The sequence below is a fragment of the Falco cherrug genome, chromosome 1 (genome assembly GCF_023634085.1).
Source record: "Falco cherrug isolate bFalChe1 chromosome 1, bFalChe1.pri, whole genome shotgun sequence".
NCBI classification, from domain to species: Eukaryota; Metazoa; Chordata; class Aves; order Falconiformes; family Falconidae; genus Falco; species Falco cherrug.
In genome coordinates, this window is record NC_073697.1 from 88,241,413 (window position 1) to 88,256,389 (window position 14,977).

The 14,977-nt window shown below is 42.9% G+C and overlaps 1 long non-coding RNA gene across 2 annotated transcripts; it reads right to left on the minus strand.

The window, feature by feature from the left end:
- Positions 1–358: 358 nt before the first annotated feature.
- Positions 359–14,894, minus strand: LOC114017568 (uncharacterized). Of its 2 annotated transcripts, XR_003562706.2 has the most exons (4): positions 7,721–8,542; positions 6,945–7,065; positions 6,026–6,176; positions 359–1,332 (listed from the first exon to the last, which is right to left on the minus strand). It is a non-coding gene; the product is annotated as an uncharacterized LOC114017568 (long non-coding RNA). The 2 variants fall into 2 exon arrangements; XR_008730676.1 differs by lacking the exons at positions 359–1,332; positions 7,721–8,542 and adding an exon at positions 14,696–14,894 and having other exon boundaries at positions 1,645–6,176.
- Between the last annotated feature and the right edge of the window lie 83 nt (positions 14,895–14,977).

The window sequence follows — 14,977 nt, forward strand, 5'->3', positions numbered from 1 at the left end:
TATATGTCTAATCCAATTAAACCTAAATAAGTGGTCAAAAAGCTATGGCATGCTTTCCCAACAATTTCTCCGGTGACAGAACTTAGTGTATGCATTTCAATGAAGTACTAAAGTTACTGAGATAGGCAGACCCGACAGAAGTGTTATCAATTGCTTTTCAGCCTATTTAAATACACTGCCATTACCAGCACTTAATGTTGGGTCTTTTGCTTTAACAAGGTGACTTTAAAGCCTCAGTTCTGGAAAGAAGATAAAACATGTTTTGGGAAAATTCTTAGTTCTGAGATCAAAATAAAGGGTTATGCTGGGGGAGAGGAGGTGATGCTTACTAAAAAATGATAGCAGATAATAGAAAACATGAGGAAGGAAAACACTTTTATTTCAAACAGAAGTAAAAGCAGAGTTTGTCCAAACAGAAACACAGTACCTTCAGTTTGAAAGCTAGGAAAGAGCTGAGCCATACAATCAGTCAGTTTAAAAATGCCATGATTTGGACGGTCTCCATCTTCATATCAAGTTCAGGAGTCACATGGATGAGTTCATCCTACAAGCAGGATCTAGAAATTCTCTGTGCTGTTATACATATCTACTTTAACTGTTAAATTCATGTTCTGTAAATAGGTCTCTTCAAAAGTAAACGTCCTCCTACAAAAGGCCCTGGGAGTCCTGGGAACAGCATTCTCAGATTTAGGCAAAGGACAAACACTATGCAGCTGCCCTGCAGTGCCACTCTTTAGTGGGGGTAGGAGCGATTTCAAAATTTGGTCCTAATCTAAAACTAAAGCTACATCTCCCAAGATTATCATCATCATCATTATATTAGTTGCATTATTTGCGTGGGGACATTGAAGACATGCCTTCCTTGCTAGCTGCTGTAAGAACCATGGTGTTTGCTTTCAGAGTACCTCTGCATGACGCTGAACCTCCCCGTCATCCCAACAAAATGCAGGCATTAAGTACATAAAACAATTTTCCCAGCATTATTTTAAAAGACCTCAAGGCTGTGTGTGGGGGTGACGGGAGAGAGAAATAAGACATGTAAGATGTTTTATAAAGATAAATTTTAACTTCTAAGGCACTCAGGAACCATGGTGATGAATGTGATACAAACTTAAATTGCTTAGATATGAGCTCTGATCCACAGGGAACTATCCTAAGATTCACAAGGAGCAGCAGATGCTAACAACCTCTACTCAGTACCTACCTGGGCTTGATTTAACTGGTGACATATAGCTGAAATCCCTTGAGACCGATCCTTGTTTCAATGTTGACTGCTGCTCTGACGGTGTAAAGTGACCTCAACAAAAATGAGGATCTCGCCATGATCTTATGCTGTTGGGAAGTCAGAAACAGTCTCTCACCCAAAATGCTGGGCAACTGATGCCAAAACAAACTTACTTCCCCCCTACCCCAGTATTTCCTTTCCCCCCCTCCCTTCAGCATTCTGACTGACTTTGCAGGAAGCTTATGGTGGCTTACACACCACGGAGTTGAAACCAGTAAACAGATTGCTATGTTTGTTTTGTGCATGCCAAGGGGAGCACAAACGATTATTAATTGCAGAACTATACTGTCAGCAACAACCTTGATCTTGCACTGGGTATCATTCTGTCACTGTCAGGATCTGTCACTATCACAGGAGATCTCTTGTATTATCTATTGCATTCTTGTTGGATTTGCTGTTCACAAATATAGTTTGAAAACACAGTTGCAATTTCAAGTCATTTTTATGTTCCTTAGTTTTGTGCAAGTAGTTTACAATTACACTATAAATATTTTAAAAGGGATCCATTTTACAGCAACCTGAAAAGCTTGTTATATAATTCTAACCGTTTCAATTAATATACTGACATTTTGTTGTTGTCTATATAAAATTAAGTTGTTTTTATTTTTCAGCTGCAGTAGCAGCAGTATCCAGGCACTGTCCTGCACTTCAGTAATGGAAATTTCCCAGCCTCAAAGCACACTCTGTCTCAGTCAGCTGCAATAAAACTCTGAGTGATTTCAATATTGTTGTGTGCTTTACTTGTCCTCAGTTATCTGGAGCTGGTATCTTTTGAAAACCAACTACTCTTCAGGAGGTTGCTTCATCTTGCCCAAAACTTAAAATTCAGCAAACAAGCCATGGATGATAAGAGAATCGAGCCACCAGATAAAAAGTTATTTTACAGGACGGACAAAACACCACATACATATAGTCAATATTTATACAGAATGTTATAGTGACTTGTGAGGATCCCACTGAAGTCCTGGTACGTGGCCGCTGTTTTCTTGTGCCTATGCTTCCTGCACTGGAAGGCTATTACAAGTTTTTACGAGAAGATTTAGTTAGTGCATAATACCCACACTCTCAATTTCTGTATTTCTGGTATTATTGATTCCTAGGAAAATACAAGAAAATACAAAAAAGGAAGTAAGATTATTACAAAACCTCAGAAATCTAATGATTTACAAATACTATAATATGCAGCCTGCTCCCCTGACTTGTTTTCAGTTCAGCTGTAGACAGGACAAGTGATGCCTCCAACAGAGGCAGAAGTCAAAGAATGCAGAAACACGATTATCAGGGTTTTATGTTGTCCAGATACTGCAGTAACTCCATTTTTTTGGCATTTCTTGCTCCTACCTAAACATTTAGGGAGCATTTGTGATGAAGAAGTGGGCCGATGTGAGGACAGAGAAGAAATGATGATGAAGGACAGAATAAAAGAGAATACGAGGGGGGGAGAATGTAAAATAAAAGCAAAATGAATGGGGAACGAGCTATGGGAATGGAAGGGTTCTATTTGGAGGGGTGATAGCCAGACCCCACTGCTTCTAGCTTTGTGCAAGTAAGGCACTTGGGAGACACACAAGTCCCCTCATGGGGAACCAATCTGGAGAATGGTGTCAGTTCTTCTAAAAGGAAGGGCTTGCTTTCACTGATGTTGTTGCTCATCACTAATACACGTGCAGCTACTGATATTCTGGTGGCACAGGTATGCTTCCTGGTTGTCTGCTGGTTTTATTTATTTAGTGTAAATGACAGGCAGTGGCTGAAGAGAAACAAGCACTAGGGATCAGCACACTAATGGGATTCTGGTATCTTCACAAAAAATGACATGGCTTCAAAATTCAAGCAACGTTGATAACAACAGCACACGGTGAGTGCGTGGCAGCCTTTCTGAGCAAGTTGGAGGCCACAGCACAGTTATTCTGAATATAAGGTTCCACACAAATGCACTGTCACACTTGGCTTCCTTGCTGCTAGCCTTGGCAGATAACAAGGAAACAGGACTGCCGCCTCTCCTTTCCCGGCCGGATCCTGGCTTTGCCGACACTGAACTGCAGAAGAGGCACCCTCCTATTTACAGCTGAGACACACCTCAAGCACCTGCAGGGAAATAAATCTGCATCTTTGCTCTCTCATCTGTACCTGTGCTGCGGCAAGGAGGGAAGGCAGTAGTCCCTTCTCCGCGCAATTTGTTCAGTCCACGGACTTGAGAGTCCAAGGAGCCCATACTGTGTATTTTCAATAGATACTGTATAAGTTACTACAGTCCAAAACTGATGAATCATCATTCATTTTTAAAACAACCATTTCTTCTGCAGTTTTGCATATCTATAGCAGATAAGAACTGTGCAGACGAGAGGTTTCCTGAAGGAAGTGGTGTCACCGTATTTTGAAAAAAAGAGCCAAGCTGTTGGAATCTGTGTTGCGTTATGGGGGTAATGCAATACCGCCGAGCGCTTCCTGTTTATCATGAGCGATACCGTTTTCACCACATCATAAAACTTTCAAGCATTTGTTAATAAACAGTCCTAGAGAAAAAATAATAATATCCAAATATACAACCCCCTGTGGCATCTGTCATTATAAACAAAAGAAGGTTTTCATTATATATATATATATATATATATATCAGGGGACTATTTGTGTAAAAGAAGCAGCTTTTGAGGGCCCCATCCACCTCCCGCTGAAGTCCATGTTGCGCCTCTCATTAGGTCATTGGCATATGATTTTTCTTACATGTAACTAGTAAGATGTTTGAATGAGCAAATGTAATTTTTACTCTCAGCATATTTTTTTTTTAACAACGTAGGTACACTGAGAACGAACATCTGCAGAATCACAGCACAGAGCCTTATATGAAAACAGCAAAAGTAAGATTTGCTTCTAACAATGATCCACAAGTGTGGAGGTACCTAATCAAATATACAAATTGTGCAAATGTTCAGAGCAGTGCTGTCTCGCTGTGGCCTTTCTCACTTGACAGCTTTGATGTGTCAATTAATTTGTCTGGATAAACTAACCTAGCCTGAAAAAGGTAGTGCTGGGGAACAGAAGGGTGCAGATTTTTCAACACTAGCAACCTCGATGGTTGCAATTTGCACCCCCAGCAGATAAAATCTTTGGCAAGGAAATGCAGATTACTGAGACTAATTCAGGATGTTCTCGCCATCATAGCTACGACTTTGCCTGCAGCCAGGCGCTTGGGGTGGGGGGGGTCGGGGAGGAAATTCAAGGTTTCAGCCAGTTCTATAGGGAACAAGCATTTTGATAGGTAACTATACAACAATGCAAAGACAGGCCTTGTGTCTCATACAGCTTCACCACCGAAGGAGGCTTGTTAAGTTCAGAGCAAACTATAGGGCTTATCTGTTCAAGCTTTCTGGAACAAATGTCTGACGTTCTGGGAGCACCTGAACTGCAGTACCTGCAGTAATCCTGCCACACAGAAATACAAGATGAGTAACAACTGCATACAGTCCTTACTTCTTTAGGTGGCTATAACGTTTTACACTCCGCCTGTTAGACCAGGGGAAAGACTGAGCCTCAGCAAGCCATTCCCTCCAGCCACCAGCACTACATCTAGCTAAATTGAATTAAGACTTTGTAGCTTTTTGGATTTTGGAAGTTTTAACAATGGAAAAATTATCTGGCTCATATTACCATTGTCTTGCCTGACATATGGTGGTTATTACTCCAGATATGCAGAGCCTAATGATAAGAGATGCCTCTTATAAGTGCAATACACTCATTGTAATCAGGCACTACGTTTATCTTACCGCATTACTGCGTCTCTGGGTCTCGTACAAGCGACAAAATTGTTGTGAGGATCTATCAGCATCCTGCACCTCAACTAACTTTTCAATATGATGTCTCATTTCCCACTGATGTTAACAGGGCCAAACTGAATCCCTAGCTTGAAACCCTGAGAGAAAGACCAACAACCATGAAAAGTATTTGTTACTATTACAATAAAGTCTGCTTAAAAAAAAAAATAAAAAAAAAGGGCAAGAGACAGAACGCCACTCATTTTGAGAGATATGGCAACATGTCTGTAGGATGATGCTCTGATTCCAGTTTTACAGGTACCTTTAATGGCAGTAGGGTAAGATTAAGTAATGGTGCTCTGTCAAACAGTACGTGTGGGAGAAACAGACGGCAGATGTCCAGCCACTTAGGCCTAAGCTTTGCGCACCAGACTGTGGAATGGAAACACGTGTGGATATTTAATTGTTATTCAACTACAGGTTGCCTGGATTTATGAGTCTGGGAAGCACATATGCTGCAGTGAGAAATGAGTGTTTATTAACACAGTAGCTGCGCTGGCCTTTCCCGCAGAGAGGCAAAGCACCCCTGTCTATAGAAAATGGATTAAAAGGGGGCAGTGTACCACTCTCATGTCCCATTTACCTTTGTGAAGTGCAGCTGGATAAATGTCAGTATATAGACACATTTGCATCACGAACCCTGAACAGCTTTTACCGCTGCTTGTCACACACAGTAAAAACGCAGCAGCTGTCCTCTTATGAAATCCCAATCTGGAGAAATGTATACCTAAATAAGGGACATAAACAGGACTCCTCCTTCAGAGACAGCTACATGGATACACAAGGATAAACCCTTTAAGAGCTGGATTAGGAAGATGGGACCATTGCCCTGTATTCAAGCATTTTTCTGATGCTTGTTGCAGCAATATTCTGTGGTTGCTGTGAACGTGCCCCCTTTCCTCCTTGGTTCTTCTTCCACTACCCTTACCCATGACAACATCCTCCTGGGCTCCTGCAGTTCTGTTCAGTCCTTTCTCTGCCGTGGGGGCTGGCACAGGTGGATGACCTCCCTTCACCTATCCAGTCAGCCTCCCTGATCAGGCTGTGTTGATCTTGTGCCTTTCTGAGGGTGTCACTACCTATGAGGTGAGGAGGGAGGTTAGGCACAGAACAGCAGTGAGGTATCCCCCAGCACACCCCAAATCTGCAGCAAAGATCTGACTGTACTTTTCCCATTCATTGCAGTTCCAGTCTCCATTCCCACGGCATCAAACTCTCCTCCTCTCCTGGGCTGGGATATTTTTTTCTGAAATAATTTTCTTACAGTTTATTGAGCTGCACGAACTCAAAGGGCCAGACAAGCACCAGACCTGTACAAAGAAAGCAGCAAGGCTGGGAGCAGAAGCAGTGTCCCATTTGATACTAGCAGTCCATTAGATTTGGCTCAGCTGCCATGCGGTATCACTCCCTAAGACTAGTTTCATCTGTGAAACAGGGAGGGTTGATGTCACTGCTGAGAAGCCTTCAGACACTTCTATTGCCTTTGCCATCCTCTGCTGCACTTTTCTCTGTTCTTGAAAAATACAGAAACAAAATAATCATGAAGGCAGTTTTATAGTGACTTCTTTACCACCTCCTCTCTGCTCATCCTCTTCCTCTCCTGTTTCTGCCATTTACCCTTCCCAAAATCTTTCTGCTCTAATTCTCCATGCTCCTGGTGACCTTGTCCTAACATGTCACAAGCAGCTGCTGACCTCTAGAAATGCACTCCTGATCCAGGATCTTTTCCTTTGCATACACACTACACAAGCAAGACAGACAAACACAGGCCTCCTTTCTCAGGACAAGCATTTTTTTTTAAAAAAAAAAAGGCATTACACAATCCACAAGACATGCGCATTACTCACCAAAACAATCATGGGTATCCTATTTCTGCAGCCCTGCCTCTCAGTGCTTGTTTCCTTCCAGCATCGTACCCATGCACCGAAGCCAGGACCCAGTAACAACTGCTATGTACAAACCCAGCGCCTGCAATGGAGAGGACCTTTTTGTACAGCTATAGTAATGAGCGGAGGCAGTCCTACTGTGAAGGACAGAAGTATCTTGCCGTGTTTGTTTTGTGATGTGGTCTGATCACTTATACTGTTGAACTAATAAAAATTACAAGATAGAGGCTTTCCAAATGGAATCCATTGCTAACCATCGTTCATTATTCTTATTCCACACATGTTAAGAAGTGCGCATTATCTGGTACATCAAGACATAAGAAACAAATAAATGCCTTTATACTCTAAAAATAAAAAGCCCCCAAACCTTTCTAGAAATACTGTAGAAACATTCGCATCCTCTATTTCTGTCTTTTATAAAAGGCAGGCTGTGTCTTATTATCATCAAGGAAAAAGTAAACAAACGTAATTTAATCAGTTCTGTCTTTCATTGATTTGCATCAGCAAGAATAAAAGACAAAGGCAGAATGGAAAACAGCAGCTTTGTGCTAAAAGTTTGAATGCACAAAATACTTCTTTCTCCAGCTGTCAAACATTAAAAAATGCTATGCATACCAGTAATAATAAAAGTGTCAAACAACTGACCACAATGGAAATCACAATGCTTCATTAAAAGCTCTAAAGCAGAGTAGAAAAGCTTACAGCCATTTGTTAAACAGAGCTAAATGCTAAGATACCTTCAAAACAATGTCAGAAGATGCTTTCATCTAGCCTAGTCAGGCAGATAAATATCTCCTTGTTTAGTTCAGCTGGGTCTTGGAGCTCGCACAGATTCAGCAGTAACAGCTGTACGTCCCATTTGCTTTCCTGAGGCTGGGGCATCTCTCAATAAAACAGAAAAGGTTAATGTCCTTTCCACCACTCAGGCCTTCATTCCACGGGGTGCAGGGATATAATCAGTAATTTTGTATTTACATATGTAATTATGTATTATTTGGAGAACCTAACCTATTTGTTCAGCTGACAGGCGATGTTGTGATAAGGAATTTCAGCAGACAGGATATTTATAGACCCTTTATCTCTACGTACAATCAGAACTAAAATGTCAAACAATACCCCGAATGAAGGGTTGTTTCAGTTCAACTTTTCTCCATTGTTGCTTTTCCCTTTTTTTTTTTTTTCCCTTTTCTCCCTCTGTCTGGTTACTGCCTAAAACTTGGCAGTGAGAGAAAAAAGGGAATGTGACTCACACCGACAACTTCATTTGCTGTAAGAGACCTCAGTAATTGCTCTAACCCACTTACAGGAAAGCTACCCCTCCTCTTTCTCTCTTCCTCCACCCTTGTAGAGACAGAGGCCATACTTGTAACAGGAGCAGCCGGGCTGATCTCAGAGGTCATGCTATCACTTATGAAGTAACCAGGCCTCTTTCTTTTCACTTTTCTTCTTCTGGATTCATGTTAACCCCTCACAAGCTCTTAAAGCAGCCTGAGTTTAAGGGGCATCTTCCTGCCACGGATTTCTCATGAACCTAATAACCAGCATTTCCAAAGGACTCGTGGCTTGAGCACAGCAGGGTTGAAGCAGCTGCTCTCACAACACACACCAGCTTGGCCGCCGGCACCGCGGTGCTGGGATAAAGCTACTGAGGAGTCAAACAATTGGTGCCTTTTCCTTTTTTTTGTAGGGTGGGGGCAGGGGACGGTAAATAGGAACAGGAGAAGAATCAGCACAGATGCCTATGCAGCACTCTACCAAAATGTATTTTCATTTTTAATTACATAATCAACATAATGAGAGTGGCATTCATAGTGAGGTGGCGGAACAGATGGCAAAGACTTAGTTTTCAGCAAGACGTTAATTAACAACTCCTGTTTCTGCTAGAAAAGGGGGTTTGTTCTGCTCTAGGAGGGTTAAGACGGGTGCTTACTACGCAGGACAAAACTCGGTTTCCAAACACAGATTTGTGATCTTTCCCCCCCCCACCTACATCCCTGTTGAATCTCCAGAATACTCTTAAAACACAGCAATGCCCTACATGCAAAGCCTTATTAAAAACCAACACAAGTTTGGGTCCTAGCAGTAGCTTGGGATTCTCCTTGCAAACACTTCTTCATGCTCTGTGGACACACCAATACAAAGAGGAAAGGGAAGAAGAGATAATATGATTAAGTAAGAAAGTTTTCTGCAACTTAAACTGCAGGTGAGGCTTGTGTAATATACAGCAGCTCCACAGAGATACGGTTAAAGTTAAGCTTTCTTCGATGCTCTATGTGAAGTTCTCTCTCCTCTTTCCCACACAGACTTAAAATCTTAAGCACGCTGATGCAGCTGAGTTGGAAAGAGCTATCCCAAAGGGGACTAAAGCAGAAAGTAGCTACGAAAGATATTTATTAAAACCACAGGCAGAGAATACATCACCCCCACACAATGAATAGGGAAATAGCACACGCAGCCGAAAAGTCTAGCCTCTATTTTTCATCTGATAAGCTGGCTGGACAGCCAGGCACACTGAACAGCCCACAGACGTCCAGCTCTTCCCTCCCTGTGCTGCCAGGTGACTGGGATTGCTTTCTCCTGCTTGGCATTCACCATCAGAGGCTCTCCAGAGTCATACACCTCAGTCTTGCAGAGGCCTGTGGGCCACATTCCTCCAGGGATTACATCCATCCCCAGCAGGAGAGAGGGAAGAGAGATGCAGGCCAAAAAGGATGGGCAAGCGGTGGGGAGGGAGGAGCCGGGGGAGGTGGGGAAGGTGCTAGCTGTAGCAAATACCAAGATGAACACAGGCAGGAGCTGGAGGACAGTACTGCAGGAAAGGGAGAAGGGAAGCAGTCACACAGTGTAACAATATTATACAAAATAGGGCAACAGGGCATCTAGATTCATCCGCTGTGGAGCTTGGAAATGAACCTGTTATTCCCACGTCTACAACACTCATTCCTGTGCTGCCAGCAAATATCTAACAGCTGACAAGAAACATCTCTGCCCATTCTAGTGACATGCACATCTAGAAAGGATGCTTTTCCATTACTCCCACTTAACTCTGCGCAGGCAGTTGATGGCTGTGGGTCTGTGCTGTAAGCTGAAAATCATGCTCCTACCCATTACCCAGGGGGAGTGAATGATACGGTTGCAGATGATTTTTCATTTTCTTTCAATGTGTGTGTTAAAAACACAGCTGAGATGAGTTAAAAATTACATTACATGAATATTGTGGTTATGAACTCAAACATTGAAAAATTAGTATATGCCTGAACTATGAATGCCTGTTCCACCTTTACAGCAGCTACTTTAATTCAAAATATCAGGTCAGGCTCCTGCACCATACTGCAATTGGCTATAAGAAAGTGCATCCTGACATAATTATCCTGAGCATAACTAAACCTGCAGAATTGTACCTGATTTGGGCCTCCACCAGCTCACGCTGTATTAAACCAGAAATGGGCCACAGAGAGGAACTCAGTATCTTGCATACATCAGATGGCAGAGATTCTTTGCAGGATAATTTTCAGAAGCGCCAGATATCACTGAAACTGTGCTTAGGAGGTGCAAAGTAGAGGAAAGAAAAGAACTCAACAAAATTGTATTCTGCTTAACCTGTCCTCCTTTTGCAAGGGTTAAGAGGGAGATGCGAGAATCAACAGAACTGCTTTTGTACTTATAGCTACTTTTCTGGGAGGAGAGAAGGGTGACTAAATCCCTTTGCAGATATTACCTTAAAAAAATAAAACCAACATAACAAGAAGTTAACTCTTTAAGCAAAACCAAAAAGAAAAGCAACCAACAGATGTACAGACAAGCACTGACTTCAGTGGAGCTACAAGGCTGAATTTGGCTTGAATCCTGTGAAGTACTTTCAAAGCAGGAGTGTACAGCATACAAATGAGCGTTAAATAATTTGCATCATTAAAAGAGCTCTGAGCAGCTTCTCTGGACTTTGAAAAAAGCTAAAGCAAACGCACATTGTTTGAATACCATTAGGGACAGTCATTAACTAGCATTAAGACATCTACAGTATCGACACTTAGCGCTGTAATAAGAGACCCATCCTCCTTTCCAGGTTATTTTCTTTATCGATTTGTAGAATTTCTTGTACACAAGATATAGAGTGACACAGAACTCAGCAATTCATGTAGGAATACCTATTAAAGAACTATACAATTACTTCTTTTTTATATTACATCTTTTAATTTTGGTTTATAGAAACGTAGTCCTATCTGTTTGGTGTGGATACCATATAATTTGGTGTTTAAATTGTCTATCAAAGAAACAAAGACACAAATAGGTAAATGGATTTATCCAGGGTGACACAGAAGGATGCAGTGTAACAGAAACAGACTAAAGGGTCTAGATGCCCCATTTCCTGATTTAACTTTTTAACTTGACCAGCTCTAAGCAGAGCTGCTGTAGGACTAGGATAAATTGTGGCCTCATACTGTATCTCAAATGCTTGAAAACATATTCCAGAAGTAGCAGGGACAGTACAGAAGAGGTCAGGTGAAGAAGGGAAGTTGTGCAAAGAACCCAAGGTACAATATACTTTAATATGGTTGAAGGTATTAAAGTGCCAGAGCTGCAGGAGCTGACGGGTGATGGAATACTGAGAGCTAAATATGGGCAGCAAAGTGCATAGGGGGAGGCAGGGGCAGGCAACAGCCTACAAGCAGTTGAAGGGGAGCTGGAAGGAATCTTTAATGAAGGCAGAAATCATTCTCCGTGACTCAGAATATTGGTATTCACAAAGAGAATTGAGAACAGGCAAAAATAAATAAAGCTGAAAGCAAAACCCAAAGGCCAAATCCCTCTCAATAGCCAGAACACTGATATAATCTGAGCAACCAAACAACAGGTCCTTGTGAAAACCTCTCTCCAGCTACTTCCTGCACACCAGCCACTCTCCGCGGCTGGCGATGGCCGCCAGCAGCTCCCACTGCCCCGGCTGGGAGCTCTGCAGGCAGCTGCTGGACTGACACCATTTCCCTTGCAAAATGCAGCCCCGGTGGTCTTCCCCCCACACCCCCAGCCCTTGGCTTCCCCGTGACATCTCAACTAGCGCATTGTGTAACTTCACAAACTTCCCTTGAGCCCTGCGCAGCTCAGCTCGCCTTTCATTAGCTGCCAGCTTTTGTACATGTCACAGGCACACACATCGGTCACTGACAGATTCAAAGTCACAGCAGTTTTATTTATGAGTGGGTTTATGCTAGCCAGCTTCCACATCCTGCTGCCATCAGCCTCAAATGTATGCAGGCAGCATTCAACTAAAAACCCAAGTTCTGCAAGTTTTACAGTGAAGATGGAAAAACAGATTGGGGGGAGGGGTTAATACAAGCATGATGGTTTTTGCCTTTCTTTTCTAATTTTTCATTAAAGACTAGTCAAAGAAGTTACAGTTATATATGCTGGAACAGAGATCAGTAAGACTGAAGAACAGGAAAGACTTCCTGACAGTGAGATCTATTAGGCAATGGAGTAGCCTCCCAAAGGAGGCAATGGGAGCACAAGAAGTGCTTTAGCAGAGCCAGTATTAAGTGCTCCAAGTGATGCAGCCAACTCCTAGAGGACTGCCATGAGACACACGGCCTTCAGCAGCGCGGGACGCCTGCCATTAGCCTGCTAATGCACATCCTGGCTTGGCCAGATCATTGACTTAAGATTTCATTAACAAGAAAATATTAGAAGACAATGGTCTAATGGTAGGGGCAGGCCTTTGCAACGTATCCTCCCATTGCAAAAGGTGATTATTGGCAGGGGGAAGAAATGAGCAGTTTCCGAGGGTATTTGTATTAGGGTTTATTCATTAACCTTTCCTTAAACTACTTCAAAGTAAAAAATACTGAATTGTTTGGATCCTCCCTCTTTCTCTTTTCCCCTGCGGAAAACAGCTACTTTCCAGTCTCCTGCTAGCATCACCAAATAATTAAAAATTAACAGCCACCTGTTCCAATGGGGATTAAGATTGAGAACATGGATCCTTAATTTCTTTACCTTAGAAGGCACACAAAACCAAGACACAAACTCGGGTACTAAAATTAAGGCAAGAAACAGCCTTATGAAACATTTTCCAGGAGGAGGAATATTGGGGCGAGGGAGAACTGATTACACTCTCTTTCAAAAGGTTTAATGTCAGTCCAAAACCAAGCACTTGAAATGCTGTCCTTGTAATCTTTTGGTTGGCATATACTGCACTGTGCTAGGAGGAACATTGTTTCACTGGGTCAGCCCCTAACTTCCAAACACTGTGTTTAGACTTTGAATGTAACCTTAACACTGAATGTCCAGGGTTTGATGTTTATTATCTTCACCACTCACCAGTACAGGTAATCAGCTCAGATCTGTGGTAAGAGGAAGGTCTGTCCATGTACGATTTGATATTTCCAACATTTTGAAGAGATAAAAATCCATTGAAGGGTGGGACAGAGCAAGGGAGAGGATTACTCTTGGTTTTTAGAAGCAGACTCACCAATGCAACAACAAAGCCTCCCATGCTGTAGAACCAGATCTTTGCCTCAACTGCAATGTTTCATTTCTTCAGAAAGGTGTGAGACTTCAGGTGACTGGTACGCTAGAAAGGGGGAATTGGCAGGGCCATTTCAGTGTCTAACTCATTCTCCCACCTCGAGTCCCTCAGTAGCCGGGGTTCACCAGGAGCAGCACTAAAGCAGCTGTGCTCCAGGGAGTCTTTTGGGAGCCAACACTAAGGACACGGTACCTTTAAAGAGCAATGACATTTGGCCAGTTAAGTCTGTCAGGGAAAACTCTTGACATGCGTCCATGCTTCACCCCATGCCAGTCATTCCAGCTGCTGGAACAGTTGTGTGGTATTAGCTGCATCAACAGAAAGCAATTGGGTGAATTATCTGATGTCAGTGGCCCAACTCGCATTACGTGCGCCTGTCTGTAACCCAACAATTACATCCATCGTTAGCAGCTCAGCTTAATTATAATGTAGAACTTCTTCAAGCATAGACTTTGCACAAGATTTTAAATGACTATAATTAATTATACAGAAAGCCTGAAGTGTCTTCTGGTCCATTGTTGAGTATTTTTTTCCTTCTCCCACACTGACACCAGAACTTGGTTCTGTGAAGAACTGGGCTGTAGACTACAAGAGAGGGATCTCTTCTAGCCTGATAAACACACAGCAAAATACCTTTTATGTCTTCTATAATGAGAGAGGCTTCAGATTTTTTTTAATCTCAGCTAAGAGATGCAAAAAGGAGTATTATTCTAACCTATAGTTGTTTAGTCCCACTCGTCACATGAGCGATTTCTTTCCTGCCTCCCATTTAAAAAGTTTTTTGCACTCTCCCTTGATTACTGCTGCTGGCTGCTCTCAGAGCTCTGGTATATCAGACAGCTGTACCCCAGTCTGGACAAACTACTTGCATTTTAACTAGCAAAAAGCAAAACACAGAATCAGTGCCAGAAACACTGCGCCTTCTTAAAAGATACAGGGAAGGAAGGAAGGTATTATCATGCAAAGAAACCTTTCCCACTCAGCTTTCCCACCTGCAAGACAAAAATATTTCGGGAGTGAGACATAAGCAGCAGGCGCTCTCGAACGGGCACGGTCAGGCTCTGCTCCCTGGAGGTTTTGCTGCGCGCTGGCCAAGGCAGGCGGGAGCCCTCTAGGGACAGAGCCCCCCGCGCCGGGGGAGCCCTGGGGCACCTGGCCAGCTGCTCCCCCCCAGGCCCTCCTGCCTTACCTGCAGCCCGGAGCAGCTTCCTGGCCTGAGCCAGGGCTCAGAAGCCGGAGGTCTACGCGGAAAAATGAGGCCGGTTAGAAGGAGGTCACAGGCTCTCTTCCTGGAAGTGCTCACCCTACCGCCTGGAACATGCTGTGGGAGTCAGTCTCTTTTCTATCGTTTGTGCAACCTTTGTCAGAGAAAACAGAACATCACCACACTGCAGGCTGAAGTACTGTTGCTAGTCTGGCCCACCACAACATAGCTAGAATTTTTTCTTCTAGGCTACGCAAAAGACTTGGT